General features: G+C 43.9%; 1 long non-coding RNA gene across 2 annotated transcripts in view; it reads left to right on the top strand.

The window, feature by feature from the left end:
* The window catches only part of LOC137638250 (uncharacterized), a 35,063-nt gene extending 14,779 nt beyond the window's left edge, over window positions 1–20,284 (top strand). The window contains exons 2-4 of one of the 2 annotated variants that reach the window (XR_011043956.1): window positions 495–614; window positions 1,194–1,374; window positions 18,631–20,284. This is a non-coding gene — a long non-coding RNA (uncharacterized lncRNA). Of the gene's footprint in view, window positions 1–494; window positions 615–1,140; window positions 1,375–18,630 lie in introns of both variants that reach the window. The other variant, XR_011043955.1, reaches the window with a different exon arrangement.
* Window positions 20,285–20,672: the final 388 nt, after the last annotated feature.

Here is a 20,672-nt window from a genome sequence, read left to right as displayed (position 1 = left end):
GAAACTGAAGTGGAGGGTGGGGAAAAATTTGTAGTAGCACAATATCTGGGAACTTTGTGTGCATGAATATTTGGGAGCTCTTAATTGGTTAAAAGAAAAGCCTGGTAATGATAGTCATACTAAAAACAGAACAGAATTGAGTTTGGACAATACATGTTCAGTTACTCATTATTGGTCTCGCAAAAGTAAAAAACTTACTTAATAGGGTTCACAATTGAGTCGATCAGTACGGTTTTTTAGTCATGCCCCAGCCATCATTAATCATAGAGAAAAATGCCAAAGTAGCTAGCACTAATCCATTTCTTATAGCAAATATATAATAAAGATTGTACAGAATAGCACCAAGAATTTGAATAGAATTGTGTGCATATTAAACCTGACAGGGTTAAGTGTGAAAACTACATGCAAAAATAAATACTCAAACATTCTTTTGATTTGAATGCATATATCAACAGTTTCGAAACTCGTGTTACAAATTAACCTCTTATTTTCAGATAGAAGATCCTTTCTGATGCTAACGTTACTCAAGGAAAAATGTGGGAAACAGTTTTTATTAAGTAAACAATGAAAATGAGAATATGTTAAATGAGGAAGATTACATGACATCTCTAAAGGCGAGTTCCACTTGGTGATTTGTCTACTAAAAAATAAAGTAAATAATGATTCTTGCACTGGATGCATATGATACTCATAACAGCCACCCAGATAATGTTGAATAAGCCTTACATTGTCGCACTCTAACTTGGAGTTATGAGGGTTCCACTGGGAAGTAATTTTACCCTACATTAACATTTATGGTACCTATTGTTCTATGAGAAAGAGAGAGATAACTTGGGTACAAGATGGAATAGCCATTGAATCATTAACAAAGAGCTGTGGTAATAACAAGAGGTAGGTGAGGATGAGCCTCCTACCTGCCTAAGTCAAGCCACTTTTGTCCTTGGTTAAAGAACCTGTTTCTAATATGTTGTGTATATTTTTCACCATCACTGTTGGACTTTTACCTTGGGTTGTTGTTATCGCTTGTTTTGTTAAGTGCACACACACTTCTGATCAGTGGAAGTGCACAGAAATGTACAAGGAAATTTTTTTTTTTTTTTTTTTTTTTTTTTTTTTTTTTTTTTTTTTTTTTTTTTTTAGGAATCGTAATGTGTACGTCTGAGGTTAACTGATGCATAAGCCCATTGTAACAGGTACTTCTGATATGGGACAAGCCCCTGCCAGGATCAAGCGCCTGTACCCTCTTGTGGGAGATGGAGGAGGCCAGTTAAGAGATGATTTATCTGTGTTAATTTGGCTGTGAACCTGTTAGGCCAAATGAAGTTAAAGCCCCAGGAACCCTTATGCTGTAAGATGCTTAGGCTGAACTTGAAGGTACACAGAAATAGGTTTTATACTTTTGTATACAGTATGCAGAAATAAGGAATGATAATTGAACTAAGTATTTAAGAAAATCACTTCAAAATAACTTCAAATTTAATAGCAAAATAAGATTTATTACTTGATTTCAAAATACAGTAGACGGTAAATTGTGGCTATTTATGATGCCGCAGAAAAGTTGAGAATTTTTTTCATTATTGATATACTCATCCCATAATTTGAAAAGTTGACACCCTGCATGTTCATGAATGCTTCATTTAATAATGCTTTAATTTTTATTTTAATCTTCAAATGATCTTTGCTTAGCTTTGGCACACTTGATTCACAAATACAGTAAACATATTGCTCCTCAGTTTTGGCAAGTAGTACATTAATATGCTGTGTACATTCGCTTGGGTCACCATTAAAGTATCATAATTTCCTATAATATGTATTTGTTCCGGAAATGGAATACAGACCATGCTATTTAATATGGGTATTACTTTCGGCGTAGCTAAAATGACGAGCCAGTAAAATTTAACGAGGGTTAACTAACCATACCGCTAGTTAGCGGGGTTAGGGGAGGGTATCTTGCTACTCCCCCCTCTCACACCTGTGATATAGCCCACTTTGCTTTCGGCTCAGATTATGAACGGACGTTGCTGCTCTTCATCCTCGCCGTATATTGGCAGCCATTAATGACGTTAGCTTTTTCTTTTCTCTTAGTGTGTTTGTGAAATTGACTTCTGCGACCATGCGCACCTGCCCTAGACTCTCCGGCCTCCCTTGTGGGACGTTTGTCGGCGGTGGAGACTGATCCTCACACCCTCTGTCCTGTATGCAGTGGTCATTGGTGTGACTGCGTAAATAAGTGTAATGAGTGTAGGGAGTGGTCTTCCTCCCAGTGGGAGAGGTTTTGGGCAAAGGTGGAAGAAGTCCAAGAAGGATATTTCTCCTTCGAAGGTTCCTTTGAAGGGAGAAAAACCCAAGGCCTCTTTTTCTGTCTCCCAACCCTCCTCCGAGGCTCGTACTCATTCAGCCTTTTACGAGAGACCGTCGAGTTGTAGCCTAGACAGAGTTAATGTCGGCCATCCCCGGTTCTTGAGAGATGGTGTTGCTTCCCCTAGCAAAGTGGCCCCACCTCTCCCCCCGCGTGAGGCCTTGTCACTAACCCCTTGCAGATTTGGTCTTCCTTGGGGCTTACGGGTCCGCCCTCCAAGGAAGCTTTGCTGCAGTTCATCCGCATGGGTGCTTCTATTCAGCAGTCATCGTCACCGTCAGAGGTAGATCCTCTGACCCTCGACGTTTTAGTGTCAGAGGTGTCACTTGATATCATCCAACTCCCCTGCCCCTCCAGACTCTCCAGCGGTTGCTGCCGACTTAGTTTCCCCCGTTCCTGAACATCCTTCGAGGGGGAAACCAAGACCCCTGTGGCGTACAGTCAGCTTGCTGATCCAACGGCCCCCAGAAGTTCCCTTCGTCGGAAAGCTCGCCTTCCACTTCACCTTAGAGGTCTCCCTTCACCAACGATGAAGAGACGCCTCTTTGGTTCATCGTCGTCGCAGCCATCCCCAGTAGAATAGCCTCCGCTGCAGTCATCTGACCTTCGACCATCGATCGTCACTGCTCCTGCTACTAATCCTGTGACTTCGGTCCTGGACCTCTCTGCGGATCATTCACGATCCCCTTCGGTGGATGCTCGCCCTCTAAAAGGGCACATCCCAGTTCCTGACCATCCACCTCCAGACCCGCCGACCTTCCATCACCGGTAAAACCGCTTGGGGCCCTACCAAAGTGCGCAGCTGCACGCTATCTATCGCCCTGCAGCTGGCCAACCTACAGGACATCAGTGCTCACCAGCAGCTTGTCACGACTGCGCGTCGGCACTCTTCAGCGCTTCGTCGCGCCCCTTCACCTGCTCGCCCTCATAGACGGCAGCAAAATGCGCCTGCGCCCACGCTCGCCTGTGCATCAGCAATCTTCTGCGCACCCTGCGCATACACGCCCACGATCTCCTACGTGCCAGTGCCCTCCTGCGCACCAGCGTGTTCCCGTGCGCCAGTACTCGCCTGCGAGCCAACCAGGGCTGGGGAGTCGGAGTCGAGGCCAATTTATGGACAAGAGGAGTTGCAGTCGGTAAAATTCCACCGACTCCGACTCAGACTCCTCAAAAATGAAATTTTTGCGCTGGAGAAATATTCTCTTTTGGTATCCTAAGTCACTTTTTTCAAAGTCGCTCAAAAAACGTTTCATATTACCCGCCGTTTTCTTTAACACCCTCTCGAATAAAGGCAGTCACTGGGAAACATATAGCTCCTGCCATCTCTCATCCATAAGCCAAACCAAAACAATAATATTTTACATGCAATCAGCTGTTCTCTCCACGCACGAGTCTCTGGACATTGAAGTTTATTTCATGATTAACTCTTCATTTAATCACCATTAGCCATTTAAAAGGTAGGAGTTGTTACTGATTCATAGTTTTATGCAGCACGTATATGAATAATCTTAGAATTAAATCATTATTTAGATGTAAACATCTCGAAATGACGGGTGTTTTGATTACAGTTTCACGTAACCTAGGAAAAGCTGAATCCAAGAAATTACGTGAAATTTTTTCAATAAAACAGTTACTTACTAGGCTAGTAGGCTAGTAATGATGAAATTCTATTTTGACTAATAGGCAACATAAAGTGAGAAAATTATATAAAAATATTTAATTATTATTTTTTTTAAATTGGAGTCGGAGTCGGTTCTAAAAAATTATAGTAGTCCCGACTCCCCAGCCCTGGTGCCAACACTCTGCAGGTAAAGCAACAAGTGCTCTCCTGCGTGCACGCGCCACCACTCACCCACGCGTCAATATTTTCTCGCGCAGGAACTACACCTGGCAAGGTCACCATCGCCTCATTCCCCTCCCCGCAAACGCATTCCTGCGCGTCCTGTGGGAGAAGTGAAACGCACCAGCAGAGGGGTTCAGGATCCCTAAACTGCCTTCTAAGGCAGACCCACCTATTACGGTGATTCCTCGTAGGGAACCTTAGGTCTCTTTCCCTTCAGGGGATCTGTCTGACAGTGCATCAGTCAGCAGCCTTGGTTCAGTGCCCTATTCAGAGCTGTAACACAGACATTCAAGCCTCTTCCTGTCCAATCGCTTCGCTCGTCAGAGCAGCCTATAGCTCTGGGCTCATGACATGGAACCATGGCTTCCTCTACCCCTTTGAAGAGAAAAAGAGGAGTTTCTAACGCGGTCACTTTCCCGACGGTGAAGTTGACTCCGTGCAGACCATCAAGGCTAGTCCCTCCAGTATCTCCCCAGGGATACACTCCCTTCCTGTCTGATGAAGACTATCCTTCACCAAGGGAATCGCACGAGGAGAGGCACTCCTCCATTCTAACGTTGGAGGAAACCTCCCTTCATGTGGAGAGTTTCCCTCAGAGATCAGGAGGGACACAACACTCAGGCCTTTGATGTTAGTCTTTTAACTCCTCCCTCGGAAGGAGTCCAAAGACTCCAAAACACTGCCAAAGTCCTCCACCAGGACTAGAACGGAGACAGCCAGCCACTCGAGGAATGTCCACGACTCGCCCTAAGAAGAGAGCTCTTGGGGACAGAAGGAGACTTTGTTGCGAGTCCAACATCAGGAGACCAACAAGAGTCAGAACATACATTCTGGCAGGTTCTGACTCTAATGAGGGTTCTCATTGGGTTTTCCGGTCCAGAGATACCTCCTCGAGAGGGCAAAGACACGGTCTTAGACTGCGTCTTCGGCACCCAGAAACTTTGAAAGACCAGTGCAGCCCTGCCCTGATCTCAAGGGTTGAAGAGTACCAGGGACAAGATCGCCCAACAGCTCTCCGAGTTTGCCTCCTCCAACTGTACCGGATCTATGAACAAGCTCCTCCCACCTCTTCGTGTACAGCAGAGGAGGAACTTTGAGATCCTGGAGGAGGCCAGTTCAGATCTTCCACTACACTACTCTATGGAAGAGGTAACCAGAGGAGTCCCTCTTGAGAGAGACTCCAGCCGGCAGGTCTCTTTCTTGGCGGCCGAAGTCCTTAACCAGGAAAAGGTCACTAAGTATGCGTTGCAAGCTACTTCGTGGCTGGACATCCGGTTAGGGACCTTGGGAAACCTGGTATGATCCGAGGATTTCTCCAAGGAGCGTACCAGGAAGGCAATGGAGACCTTTCTCCTCTAAAGCACTCGCACCATCGACTTTCTTGCCCACCAAGTTTTAAACTTTTGGGCAAACACAATTTTGAAACGTCGAGATGCAGTGTCAGAGGTTCCTAAGGCCGTGGAACTTGCTGCTTTGACATTCAAGCCCTATAATCCTGCAGCACTTCAGCAGTCCCGTCCAACCAAGACCGTAATGACGAAACCAGCAGCGAAGACATCAGTGTCTAATAAGCCCTTTCCTGTCAAACGAATCCTAAAGGGAGCGGCCGAGGCCGCAAACGGTAGGATAGGCACTCTCCCTGCGTTTCCACCAGTGGGTGGATGCCTACAAAGTTGCTCAAACAGGTGGAAGCGACTTGGGGCCGATTCCTGGACAATCTCCGTGCTTCGTCTAGGATATCGCGTCCCATTCATAACATATCTCCCTCCCCTGACCAGGAATCCAGTGTCAATAGACTCCCTTGCCATGGGATCGGCAAGGGGGCAGGCTCTTCGAGCAAAAGTCCAGACCCTGTTGAAGAAGGGAGCTCTCCAAGAGGTCCTCCACGGGTCCCCAGCCTTCTTCAGTCGACTTTCTTGTAAGAAAGGAGTCTGGAGGCTGGAGACCAGTCATCGACCTGTCAGCCCTGAACAAGTTTATCAAACAAACTCCGTTCAGCATGGAGACGGCAGACTAGCGGTAAGACCTCAAGACTTCATGTGTACACTGGACCTAAAAGACTCGTACTTTCAGATCCCAGTCCATCCATCTTAAGGAAGTACTTAAGATTCAGCCTAGACAACAGAAAGTACCAGTTCTTGGTGCTATGCTTTGGTCTTTCCACTGCACCTCAAGTTTTCACCAGAGTGTTTACCCTAGTGTCATCTTAGGCACACAGGATTGGCATCAGTCTCCTCCGTTATCTGGATGACCTGCTAATCCTAGCAGACTCGGTGTCGACCCTTCTTCAACACCAAGAAAACTTCTCAGACTTTGCCAAGATATGGGAATCATGGTAAATCTCGAGAAGTTGTCCATGCTTCCTACGCAGAGACTGGTATACCTAGGCATGATTATAGACGCCAATCTCCACAAAGCCTTCCCATCAGACGACAGGATAACAAGCCTGAGAAAGGTTGCAAGACCTTTTCTCAGACGAGAAGAACTTCCAGCCCAAATGTGGTTACATCTCGGTCACCTTTCATGGCTGGCCCGTCTAGTTCCCAATGGTCGCCTCAGGATGAGATCCCTCCAATGGCAACTCTAGTCCCGGTGGAATCAGACTCGCGATTCCCCTGACATCCTGATCCCCATGGGATCGGTGGAACTGACGGACCTCCAGTGGTGGGTGGAAGACGAGAACTTACGAAAGGGAGTGGATCTTCTCCTCCTCCCCCTGGATTTGATACTGTTCTCAGACGCTACATAAAAAAAAAGGGTTGGGGCCCCACGTGTTGCACCACACGACGTCAGGTCTCTGGTCAGAGTTAGAAGAGTACCTCTGCATAAATCTCCTAGAGAAGAAGGCCGTCTTTCTGGCCCTTCAACAGTTCCAGCAGTTCCTGGCTGGCCACTCAGTGGTGGTGATGAGCGACAACACCACTGTAGTGGCTTAAATCAACAAGCAAGAAGGTACTTTTTCGCAGCATCTATCCCATCTAGCAGTAGAGATACTGAGATGGGCCGAAATCCACTCGATACCACTATTGGCACGCTTCATTCTGGGCAAAAGGAATGTGCTCGCTGACAACCAGAGCAGAGCATCTCGGATAGTGTGTACCGAGTGGTCTTTAGATCATCTAGTAACCAACAAAGTCCTGACTTGGTGGGCTTCTCCGAGTGTGGACCTCTTTGCAACAGGCCTGAACTTCAGGCTCCCGCTGTATTGTTCCCCAGTCGCAGACCCTAAGGCTCTCTGGCAAGATGCATTCCAACAACGGTGGGACGACATCGACGTTTACGCCTTTCCCCCGTTCTGTCTGATGAGGAAGTTACTCAACAAGACCAGAACATCGGTCAATCTCTCAATGACCCTCATAGCTCTGGTATGGCATCACGCAGAATGGTTTCCAGACCTCCTGCAGCTTTTAACAGAGCCCCTAAGAGAACTTCCTTCACGACACAATCTACTCAAACAACCACTTAGCCGCCCGTTGAGATACTACCGCTAGAGAGTTATGGGGTCCTTTGACTGGCCAGACAGTACTACATAGGACCCTTCTCTCTGGTTACGGTTCTTTCCCTTTGCCTACACAGACACCGAATAGTGTGGCCTATCCTTTACAGATTCTCCTCTGTCCTCATACACCTGGCAACACTGTGATTACTAGACAATTCTTCTTCACCCAAGGGGTTAACTACTGCACTGTAATTGTTCAGTGGCTACTTTCCTCTTGGTAAGGGTAGAAGAGACTCTTTAGCTATGGTAAGCAGCTCTTCTAGGAGAAGGACACTCCAAAATCAAACCATTGTTCTCTATTCCTGGGTAGTGCCATAGCCTCTGTACCATGGTCTTACACTGCCTTGGGTTAGAGTTCTCTTGCTTGAGGGTACACTTGGGCACACTTTTCTATCTAGTTTCTCTTCCTCTTGTTCTGTTAAAGTTTTTATATTTTAAATAGGAAATATTTATTTTAATATTGTTACTATTCCTAAAATGTTCTATTTTTCCTTATCTCCTTATTTCCTTATTTCCTTTCCTCACTGGGCTATTTTCCCTGTTGGGGCCCCCTGGGCTTATAGCATCCTGCTTTTCCAACTAGGGTTGTAGCTTAGCATTTAATAATAATAATAATAATATTCCACAAAGCTGTAGCTTCGCTATAACTTCGCGAACTTCGCGCCTTGAGACTACAGCATCTCCTCTCTGAGAGGATTTTCGTAAGTTGCAACTAGGATGTCTGGATACCTGCGTACGTCATCAGCAGCAGTCTACCAGGCAAAGTGGAAAGTTCTGTGTTTGGTGTTGTGGAATGGGGTGTGTCTCATCTCGATGCCGATGCCACTATTCCAGCAATAGTGGAGTTCCTCGTGTATTTGTGTGAAGATATGCGCCTGTCAGTCTAGGCAGTAAAAGGCTATCGCTCATCCTTAAGCCTCACCTTTAGACTAAAAGGAATGGACCTTTCTTCATCACTAGAACTTTCCTTACTCATACGGAGTTATGAACTTACCTGTCTTTGGTAAGAAGTGAGTCCTCCCCATGGAACGTGGTTCGAGTTCTCAGGTCTCTTAAGAGACCTCCCTATGAACCATTACTCCGGGCAACTGGTTACCACCTGACTTGGAAGACGGTGTTCTTGCTAGGTTTGGCTTCGGCCAAACGAGTCGGTGAACTGATTGGTCTCTCATACGACATCGCCCATTCAAGGGGATGGGGAGAGTTAATGTTCAGCTTCGTCCCTGAGTTTATTGCCAAGACTCAGAACCCGGGAGTAGCGGATCCACGATTTGACGCCTTCCGGATTTCTAGTCTCCGTACTGTAACAGATGATCCAGACCATCTCTTACTATGCCCAGTGAGGAGTTTGAGGCTGTATCTTAAGAGAACAGCCGCAGCCCGTCCCCGTGTGCCTGCACTATTCGTTAGACCATGCATTGAATCCAGAGCCCCCACCTTCACGTCATGATGTGGGGCTTAGCTACGTCCCTGGCATTCAAGAGAAACTTCACAGTGATGCAGGTTCTTCAAGCTGGGGTGTGGAATCGTCAGACCATATTCACATCACACTATCTGCAAGACGTGACCCATAGGAGACTTGATACGTTCTCTATCGGTCCTGTGGTAGCTGCACAACAGCTGGTTTAAAACCTCAAGCTCCTTATTGGACAAGTAACAGAAGGTTGAGGGCATTGTTACCCGGTTTTAGTCGGAGTGAATGGAAAGGTTTGACTGGCTCTTATTATTTTCTTCATTCTCCCTTCTCATGGGTAAAGCAGCATCTTGGGTTTTCTGCACAGCTGACCTCAAACCAATGCAGGTAAACTATGTTTCCTTGTGTTTCTAGTTAGACTAATACTGTTGCGTCCCCATACCCTTACAAGGGGTATTGGGAAAGTCCTAGTTACACAGTTTATCCTTCTAAAGAACTCGAAATAACTTTACCTGGACAATCACACTTCTATATACCTCAAAACACAGCTTGTGTAGGCTGCGGACCTTGCGTAGCAAGGTTTTAGCGAAGGCAGGGACTGCTTATTTTTGAGTACTAACATACTCAGATAAGGAGCCCTCAGGTAAAGCCAAAAGCCAGATTGCCTGGGACGTTCGCCCAACCTAATTGGCGAGTCACCCCTATTAAATAGCGTGGTTTGTATTCCAGCTATGGAACAAATGACATTCGTAGATAATTTGTATTTTTCTTAACTATACAAACCTTAGCTATTTAAACAAACATACCCACCAGCCCTATCCCCCTTGAAGTCCTACCTCCAAGCAAAGTGAGCACACTCACAGGTGTATGAGGGGAGCCGGTAGCAAGGTACCCTTCCCTAGAAAAATACAAATTATTTACGAATTTGTCATGTCATACTTGAAGTGCGCTCTCTCTCTCTCTCTCTCTCTCTCTCTCTCTCTCTCTCTCTCTCTCTCTCTCTCTCTCTCTCTCTCTCTCTCGAGTTTGTGTCGTAACTGGAAACAAAACCGACGCTATTTATAGTGGTGTTACTTTTTACGAAGCTGAAAGGAAAAGCTATTAGAATTTAACGGGGGTTAACTACCCATACTGCTAGTTAGTGGGTGGGTTGAGTTTTAATAGCTACCCCTCTCACTTACACACCTGTGACTGTACTTCACTTTGCTTTTGGCTTAGATAGAGAAAGGTTGTTGCTGCTCTCCCTCTTCACCTTTTGGACTGCTATTAATATTGCTTTTTTAAACATGTAACTTCCCTGGTAGTTACATATATATAGCTTAATCCCGCGTTTCGTCGCGTGCACGGCAGAAATTAAAATTTTGCGGCAATCACCGCTAGGTGAGTAAGTGGTCATACATGAGCGCCATCTCTCAGTAGGTAACTGGAACCATTCCCAACATTCCTCAGAAATTCCCTGCCGTTGATCGAGTCAACACGTCGGAAATTCGTTTTGTTCATTTTACTTTATCTACAATTTGGTGAAGTACCTTTTGTTTGATTATTGTTGATGGCTTTCGCTGTTTTTTTTTTTTTTTTTTGATATTCCCTTTGACTTTTCACTCAGTTTAGATTGACTTTGTTGGTTTTTTGACCTGGACTTTTTTCTGATTACAAAATGGCTGACTCTGTAATAAGAAGGTGTGTTAGAGGATGCAAGACTCGAATGCCTAATGCCTCTGTTAATCCTCACTCAATGTGTACTGTAATGGTTGCAGAGGGCATGAATGTACTTTTAGTGACAGATGCGTTGAATGTTGGTCTTTATCTGATAGGGAGTGGAGGGAGTTTGATCGCTATGTTAAGCGATTAGCGAAGGATAGGCTTAGAAGAGCTAGATCGACCAGTGTTCTTTCCAATAGATCGTCTGATAGTCATATTCCTTCTAATGTGCTTCATACTAATATTCCTATTCCTGATCCTAAGGCAGCAGTTCCAGACCCCGCTATGGTGTCGAAAGTAAGTGAGCATTCTTTGAAGGATGTGTTGGCTGAAATTTCAGCCTTAGATGCACAGGTTCAATCCCTTACTGCGGAAAAAGAAGTCATGTGGGGGCAGTGCGTGGCTTGCAAAGCAAGTTTGTGAATAGTGAAAGTGAAGTGGAGGGTGCGTCCGTTCGTGTCCTTCGTACTCCCAGCCCCGGGACCTCTTCCATGTTCCCCAACCCCTGGGAGAAGGAATGTCGAAAGGCGAAAGGAGATGTCAGACCTCCATCAGCGAACGGACGTCCCCTCGAGCGATCCTGTTGACGCTTCCCAGGACGCTCCCCCTCGCCGCAGGAAAGGCGAGGTCAGGAAGTGTTCGTCCTCGTCGGATGACGCAAAACCTAGACGTGGTTGGCGACAACTGCTTCTTTCAAGGCCTCTCTAGAGACGTAAGTCTCTTGCTAAGTTACAACAACCATCCTGCAGTAACTGGAGCTCGCCGGAAGTTTTTCTTTCGGAAGACGACGACTTGCCAGCGCCTAAACAGTCGCGTAAGGCACATAGTTCGTCGGAGGAAGAGGGTGCTCACTTTTTATCTGTGCATGCTTCTCCCCCTCCTTCAGATTGGGAGATTTCGCAAGGACTTTCTCCTCCTGGTGGCCAGACGACAACGATCGACGCTCCCTTGCAGCGAGCGGTACGCAGTTCAGGTAGCGATAGGAATCGCGACGCCCCCTCGCAACAATCTGGATACGCGCAGGACGCGCCGCAAGTGTCAGAGCTGAAGAGGTCTATTACGTCCGTGTTTGATGCCTACAAGTCACAAACAGAGGAGTCTCATAAAAAAGAACCAAAGGACATCAACAGACCAAGGAAAGGAGCTATCGCTAACCAAGGCGCTATCGGCCAGGGAGTTACTCTGCGCTCAGCAACGCTCCCTCACAGCGATCGGGACGCGTTACGGGAAGCGACAAGGTTCTGGACGCTCCCTCGCGGCATGCTGAATGCATGCAGCATGCTGGAAGCATGCAGCAAACTGGACGCATGCAGCAAACTGGACGCATGCAGCAGGCTGGATGCATGCTGGACGTATGCAATCAGGACTTGTCCCCGCAGCATGTTACACACACTCGGTTGTCTCTCCCTCGCGGCGTGCTGGATGCGCAGTTAACGGTTCCTTGCGTCAGGCTGGAAGTATGCAGCATGCTGGACGCACGCGAGCAGGACTTTCCCTCGCAGCACGCTGGACGCAATGTTGACGCTTCCTCGCAGCATGATGGAAATAGGCTGGAAGCACATGAGCATGACTCTTCCTCGAGACATGTGGGAGTTTGGCAAGACGCACGCAAGCGTGACGCTTCCTCGCAACTGGCTGGAATCTTACATGATGTTCCATCACAGCATGATGAGATTTTACTGGAAGACGAGGATCGACAGGATGAGGCGATTTTGTCTACTACTCATTCTACTCAGGAGATCCATATCCCCTTAGCCGAAGTTTCAGAGGAGGAAACTCGGAAAACGCTGCATGCAGCTGACCTTGAAAAATTGCTGGCTGTTCTAGCTAAGTTGTATCCAGAGGACTTCACTCAGCCTTGCCTCAAAGCCCGCCCTTGCAGTTTTTGAAGGGTGGACCCCGGAAACTATCCTCGTTTAAGAAAATGGTTCTTGCCAGATCAGTAAAGAGAGCTTTCTCAACTCTCAATCAATGGGTTTCCAAGAGAAAGGATCTAGGGAAGGCCTCCTTTTCCTTTCCCCCTACTAGACTGGCCTTCAGATCGAGTGTGTGGTATGAGACTGGGGAGGTTCTTGGTTTGGGAGTCCCTGCCTCCTCCCAGGGAGACTTCTCCAGACTTGTTGACGCCTCACGCAGGTCAGCCATGAGCAAGTCTTAAGATAATGTGGTCCACTTCTGAGATGGACCACTTGCTGAAGGGCATTTTTAGGACTACAGTATAGAAGTCTTCAGCCTAATGGACTGGACTCACGGAGCCCTCGCAGAGGTCACAGATACAAAGAATGAAGCACTGATGCATATGATTGCGTCTTGATAAGGCCATGAGGGATGGGTCCGTCGAACTCTCCCCCCTTTTCATGGCAGGAGTCCTTAAAAAGAGGGCTATGCTGTGTTCCTTCCTGTCTTCAGGTTTGACTCTTGCTCAGAAATCAGAGCTTTTATTTGCTCCTTTGGGTAACCATCTCTTCCCTTCTGACTTAGTGAAAGACTTGTCGGCAGCTCTTGCACAACAAGACCTTATCACTAGGACTGCGAAGAAAGTCCTCCCGGCTAGCTTTTTAGCAAGGAAGCAAAAGGAAGCTCCTCCCACTCACCAGCCCTTTCATGGGAGAGCCCCTTCGAGGGGTTCTCAGAGAATTGCTGCTGGAGGACAACCTTGCAGATTTTCAAGGCAACAACCCAAATCAAAGAAGTCAGCTCTGCAATCTCCAGATGCTAGTGGGAGCCAGGTTATCCCACTTTGGCAAGAGTGGAGCCAAAGGGGGGCCGGACGTCTGGACAATCGATGTCTTGAAGGAGGGGTACAAGATCCCCTTCCTGAAAATGCCTCCCATGTCGTCGGAACCCTTAGAGTTGACAGCAACCTACTCTGGGAACAAGGCAGCAGCTCCTCAAGAGCAAGTCAACCTAATGATGTCGAAATCAGCCATAGAGGTAGTAGAGGACACCTCTTCGGAGGGATTTTACAACAGACTTTTTCTAGTTCCGAAGAACTCGGGGGGGGGGGGGGGGGGGGGGGTTGGAAACCTGTTCAGGACGTAAGTCCCCTGAGCAAGTTCGTCAGCAAAGTCAAGTTTGCCATGGAAACTTCTGCGTCAGTCCTAGCAGGCACCAGACAGGGAGACTGGATGGTGTCGTTAGATCTGCAGGACGCATATTTCTACATCCCGATACACCCGAACTACTGAAAATTTCTAAGATTCATGTTCCAAGAAACTACTTATCAGTTCAAAGCCCTCTGTTTTGGACTGAGCACGGCTCCCTACGTTTATACCTGAGTGGTTGCCAACGGGGCTCGCTGGCTACATCTAAAGGGAGTACGGACATCCATGTACCTGGACGATTGGCTACTCAGAGCCAGGTCGCAAGAAAAGTGTCTGGAGGCTCTTCAAATTACAATGTCCTTGACGCAACAGCTAGGTCTGATGGTGAACCTGGCCAAATCTCAACTGACACCTTCGCAAAACATCATCTACCAGGGGATGAGGATTCACTCAGTGGTTTTTTTGGGCGTTTCCAGCCCCGAAACGCATTCTAGATTGCCTAGAAAAGGTGCAACACTTCCTAGACATACAGTCCTGCTCAGTAAGAGAATGGATGAGTCTTCTGGGTACCCTCTCATTGATCGAACAGTTCGTATCCCTGGGAAGATTTCATTTATGGCCTCTTCAATTCCATCTTGCAAAATTTTGAACGAGAGGTCAAAGTCTAGAAAAGTGGATTCCGATTCCTCGGGATCAGGAATCACTCAAGTTGGTGGGACGATGCCAAAAACCTCATGGAAGGCCTCTAACTTTATCAGAGGAACCCCGACCTAGTGTTGTATTCCGACGCCTCGGACATGGGGTGGGGTGCAACACTGTGGAAGACCGAGATATCGGGTCTGTGGGAAGAGTCTCAGAGGGAATGGCACATAAACATCAAGGAGCTAGTGACCATTCACCTAGCACTAATGCACTTCCAGGAGGAAGTCTAGGGAAATTTAGTTCAGGTCAACGCAGACAACACCACAGCGTTAGACTACATCAAGAAGCAGGGAGGCACTCGTTCAGACTCACTTTACGAGGCTGCGAGAGATCTACTACTGTGGGCGAAAGCGAGGCACATAACCCTGATGACTCACCTTGGGTGTTATGGGGTCAACCCTCGATAGACCTTTTCGCTTCACAAATGACAAAGAGGTTACCAGTGTATTGCTCTCCAGTCCCAGACCAGGAAGCAGCTGCAGTGGACGCTTTTCTCTTGAATTGGGAAGGACTAAACGTGTATGCTTTTCCCCCATTCAAGATCCTGGACAGAGTCCTGAAAAAGTTCAGGGAGTCGCACAACGCCCGCATGACCCTGATAGCTCCGTTTTGCCCCATGAGACCTTGGGTGGCAGAAGTGATGGAGTGGCTGGTAGAAACCCCCAGAACCTTACCAAGTTGGAGCGATTTACTCAAACAGTCACACATAGAGAGGTAGCATCAGAATCTCCCCGCTCTCAATCTGACTGCCTTTTGACTATCGAAAAGCTGGCAAGAGCAAAGGGCTTTTCAAGGGAAGCTGCATGAGCTATCGCGAGAGGTAGAAGGACGTCCACTATTAAGGTTTACCAATCTAAGTGGGACGTATTTAGAGAATGGTGCAGGACTAACAAACTTTCCTCTACCAGTACCTCTATAGCCCAAATAGCAGACTTTCTGTTGCATTTGCAAACAAAAGAAAAGTTGGCTGTACCTACCATCAAGGGTTACCGCAGCATGCTAGCCTCCGTCTTTCGCCACAGACACATTGACGTGTCAGGTAACAAGGATCTCTCGGATCTCATTAGATCTTTTGAGACCGCTAAGAGAAAGGACAATCCAACCTCCTCTTAGAACCTGGATGTAGTCCTGACTTTTTTGACCTCAAGTAGGTTTGAACCTCTTGACAAGGCTTCTTGGAAGGATATTACCAAAAAGACACTATTCCTAATTGCATTGGTTACAGCCAAAAGAGTAGGAGAGTTACAAGCCATCAGCAAGAAGGTGGGCTTTAATGGAGACAATGCAGTTTGCTCCCTTCAGCTAGGCTTTTTCGCCAAGAACGAGAATGCTTCTCGACCTTGGCCAAGATCTTTTACCATTCCAGGGCTATCTCACTTAGTTGGATGGGAGAAGGAGAGAGGCCTGTGTCCAGTGAGAGCTCTGAAATTTTATTTTAGAGCATCCAAAAACCTGAGAGGACAAGCAGACAACCTCTGGTGCTCGGTTAAAAAGCTCTCTTTGCCCTTATCAAAGAATGACCTGGCTTTTTTTTTTCTATTAAGGATTTGATAAAGGAAGCTCACCAGAATTGTGAGGAAAGAAGTATCCTAATTCTTAAGGTAAAACCATATGAGGTTAGAGCTGTAGCAACTTCTATGGCTTACAAGCACAATAAGTCAATGAAGTAAATTTTGGAGGCTACTTTCTGGCAAAGTAAATCAATCTTCGCAGACTGTTCTTAGAGATGTCCAGACCCAATTGAAGATTGTTGCTCCCTGGGTCCGTATGTTACTTCTGGCGTCGTAGTTGGAGAAGGGTCTACTGCCTCTTCCCTATAACCTTTTTTATTATATACCCTTGCCTTTTTCTTGTACTGTACTTTGTTTTCACAGGTTGTTGCAGCCTTCCACAGTCTGGGATGCAAGTCAAGTTAGTTTTTATGGTGTGTGTTCTTAGTTTTCTGAGTAGGTGGTCAGAATCATTATCCATGCCTATACCAGGTTAGCAAGGGTGGAGGTCTAGCCACGCTAAGGTCGAGCACCTTGTGGCAGCCCCATAGAGACTTTTACAGCCCCCTGGGTGGACCGCTAAGTCTCTTAAGGAATGCAGGCAAATGAAGCAGGATAACTATGAAGCCAGCATCCTTATCAGGTAGGAACCAGATTATTGGTACTACTAATTTGTAGCTATTAATAATTTTACGAAAGTAAGTATGGTCTTATGACAACAGCGATAACGAATCCTCAGAAAGGGGTCTACCCTTAGGCTTCAATTTACTTAAATTGAAGGAAGCCACTACCTAGTTTGATGGGAAATGCTGTCACCCATCCCCTTTCTTTCAAAGTCTCTGTGATCTTGGGGAGATGCTAAGAACATACACCTGGATACTGTCTCTCTGAGTTCCTCTTGTTCCCCTCATGCGTGTTGTCCTTGGCTTGTGCAACCCTATGAAATTTTTTTTTTAATTTCTTCCCTCTTCCTCCTTTTTGCTAGAATCATGCTACAAATACCAGAATAAGTAGGATGTTTGAGAGGTCTAGAAAGTTACCAGCTTCCCTGAGAGTGCCAGTAGTTCTCTCTTATGGGAAGAAATATCGGCAAGCATATATACGAGGTGCCTGGTTATCTAAAATTGGAGTTCTTACACTTATTATTAGTGTTTAGTTTTGCATGGGGTGTAAGTCTCCACCCGCTGGATCCCCATGCACTACTGTTTGTCTCCAAGCGCTATACTCCTATGAGTTACATCTACACTCACATCTCCAAGGTAGAGAGGAGTTCAGCCTTTGAAGAGAGAAGACTTTGTAATGAGTTGTAGTCTCCTCAGCCTGTTAACAATTATGTATACTTTTCATTAAAGTATATAGCCCGAGGCTTATATTCATCCATACAAAGGAGCACTAGATACTAGGAGCTTGCAATTGTGAGTGTAATACTGACTCTTGCTAAAGATTGTTATATAAACACACTATAATGGTCAAAACAATTATGTATTTGTTAGCTGATGTAAAATATGATCAGTAATTTGATAAGACAATTCGTCAAGGGAGAAGTCCAGCCAATGCTGGGTAAAGTCAGGATTATGTAATGGATGGATAAGCCTGGATATATTTTCATTGAGTTAAGGTATCTGGTATTGGTTAATCATGGGCAAAAGATATATTGTTGTTCTGCTTAGTAATGTTGAAGATATGACTCCCGTTAAACCAGGTTGTTAGTTTAATAGTGTTTGATAGGTTAGTCCATTGATGAAGTATACTCAGTAGGTAAATAACATTATTGCTAAATGAGCTTGTAAATGAACCAGTCAAAACTAGGTAATTGAGTCATAGAAAGTGATAAGTTTTTATGGGGAATCTGGCTGTAAGAAGCTGGTTCATATGATTGAAGGTTAACCAGAAAATTTCCTTAAAGATGATAGGATAGCTAAAGTTACTTTAAGGAGGATCCATATAATATTTAATGGAAATTTAGCATGTCATTTCTGTTACAAGAATGATGCAAAAAAAAATGAAAAATTTGGAAAGTTGCAGGTCTTTTATTTTATTTATTTATTTTTTTTTTTTTTGAGTGAAAACACTACATCAATTAAAAATTTGCATAGCATTATACTCTTGTATACTAAACAATATATGTCAATAAATCCTATTTTTGTTCATAATTTATACAGAAGTTTTTATATAAAAAGATTTTGATTGTGTTTGACCAGGTATGAGTATCTCTTGAAGAAAATTGTAGGGATTAATTGATGATTTAGAGAGCTCATGTTAATTAGTTGATTACCAGAAGGAAGTTATTAGGTTATTGTAATGAAATATTTCCTTGTTAGGATTTTGGAGGTAATACATTTCCATTTCACAAGAGAGACTTTCGGTTGTAATATTTGCTATTGTAAATGTCATGGACATATCTAGATTTTCATTGTTTCCACTTTCCTAAATATTATATTAGAATATTTTATATTCTTGGTAGTTTATAATGCAGAATTTTTTACCAAAAGTATAGTCCTGTTATGGAGGTGCACAGTAAGATATATGAACAAGACTGACATATCTGTATAATTAACATCTTTTATTTATTTTTCAGACTAGAATCCTCCAAAGAGAAGGAAATTTAGTGTCCAGGTAAAACAGAAAAGTTAACTGCAAATAATCACTAACAAGGAAGATCAGCAGAGAATAATCTATAATCCCGGATTTACTACTGAAAAATTCCAGAAAGTTTCCAAGGAGGAGAGAATAATTGGCACCAAACAGTCCCAATGAAGCGGCTTATCAAACTTTGAGTATTCGCTTATGAGTAAATAATGACAGTGGGCATAAAATACTCAGTTGACCCGATTTTGGTGCGTTATGTTACATTGGTCACTCCATTTATATCCGATTAGTTGGATAGCAATCAGTAACTGAAGGTAAAAGTAAAACTAGTTTAGTTACAGTATAAAAGCAACATAGATTATTACAATAACAATATTACCTGATTAATTCAAGTTTATCACAGTATCATTATTTCAGGAAGCCTCAAATTTAATTATTAAAGCTATTAACTTTTACTTTGTTAGTTTTTCATTTTATGCATCTTTACATTAAAAAATTTGAATCAGGTCCAAATTTTTACTTGAAAATTAAGTTCAGTTCATCATTTATGAGGTCGTTTCATTGTTTAAATTCAAGTTGCAATTTGTTATTAATTATTTGATATTAAGCACAATCATTCTTTCAGTTGCTTGAAAATTAGTTTGCAAATACAAATATACCGACTGATAATAGATTAATATTACTTTCTAAATTGATTAGCAGGGACTGTTATGTTGAATGGACCGTTTTTATATTATGTATTACTGTAAATGTTTTTGAAAAAATGAGGAAATTGAACATTAACAACCAATTACGACCAGCAAATGTAAATGAGTTAGGACTTCTTGCTTAGAAATTTGCTGCCCATGTTTTCAATTTTCATTAACAAGTTGTTAAAATCAAATTTCAGTTTCCTCTTGGTCTTTCTAGATCATCTCATATTTAGAATTATGTAAAGCACTGTAAACAAGTTATCAAAATGTGTGACAGAATGGAAATTAACAATAATCTTTTTAGTAATTGATTTAAATTCTTTTCACAATTTGTGTTAAAGAATATTAATTGCTTTTGAAAATAACCTACAACAAATTAATTTCAACTGAATATCATTTCATCTTTGTTTGTCTACCATTTCAAATCTGTCTGAGAGACTATCACCTAATTCATAGCAACTCATTAAATTCCTCTTACACAAATTTGAATTTAGACCTATGTCCTCTTGAAAGAATAAGCAGATTTGCTCAAGGTAGAAGCTATGGAATAAAATAAAGTCTGGCTCTCTAATTAGCCACATATTGGCAGTGCTGTCTGACACTGCCTTAGGGTTTGGGGGAAAATAGCTCATTGTATTCTAGCAGTCAACATAAGCATTGATATTATGAATATACTAGACTTAAAACAAATACTAATTTATGAGGTGTCCTTATATGTTTCAAAATAATCATATTTCCTTCCCTCTTGCAATAATGACAGATTCTGCTTAACTAAAAAAAATTTTAAACTCCCTTATAAGATAAAAATTTTCCCCTATTTCGGTTAAAGGGAGAACCAAGTGTTCTTACCTTTGTTTTGAGAAGTTAATTCTCTCTCTCTCTCTCTCTCTCTCTCTCTCTCTCTCTCTCTCTCTCTCTCTCTCTCTCTCTCTCTCTCTCTCTCTCTCTCTCTCTCTCTCTCTCTCACATTGGAATTAAGGTTATATTCATAGTGAAAATAATTTTCAAAATCAGTTTAAATTGTTTGAAAACTTTTTCTCCTAAGGTGCTTGCATGTAAGATTAATTTCAAATATCCTTTAGTAATTTTGTTTTAAATTAATAATTTTCACAATATATCAATCTTTTTTATTATTCTTGTCACACATTTTACATGCTGGTTTGCAAAAGCAGATCCTGTTATTTTTTCAATCCAGTGAATAGACATTTGTTTCAAAGAATTAGAATGACAAAATTTGTAAAAAGGGTAAAATCTCTTGATTAATGGTTTTAAGCTTTGTTTATTTTTGTGGTTTTAAGCTTTGCATATTCTTTATACAAAAGATGCAATTAACTGCCTC

Source organism: Palaemon carinicauda, chromosome 3, assembly GCF_036898095.1.
Source record: "Palaemon carinicauda isolate YSFRI2023 chromosome 3, ASM3689809v2, whole genome shotgun sequence".
Lineage (NCBI taxonomy): Eukaryota > Metazoa > Arthropoda > Malacostraca > Decapoda > Palaemonidae > Palaemon > Palaemon carinicauda.
This window is presented reverse-complemented; position numbering and strand designations above follow the sequence as displayed.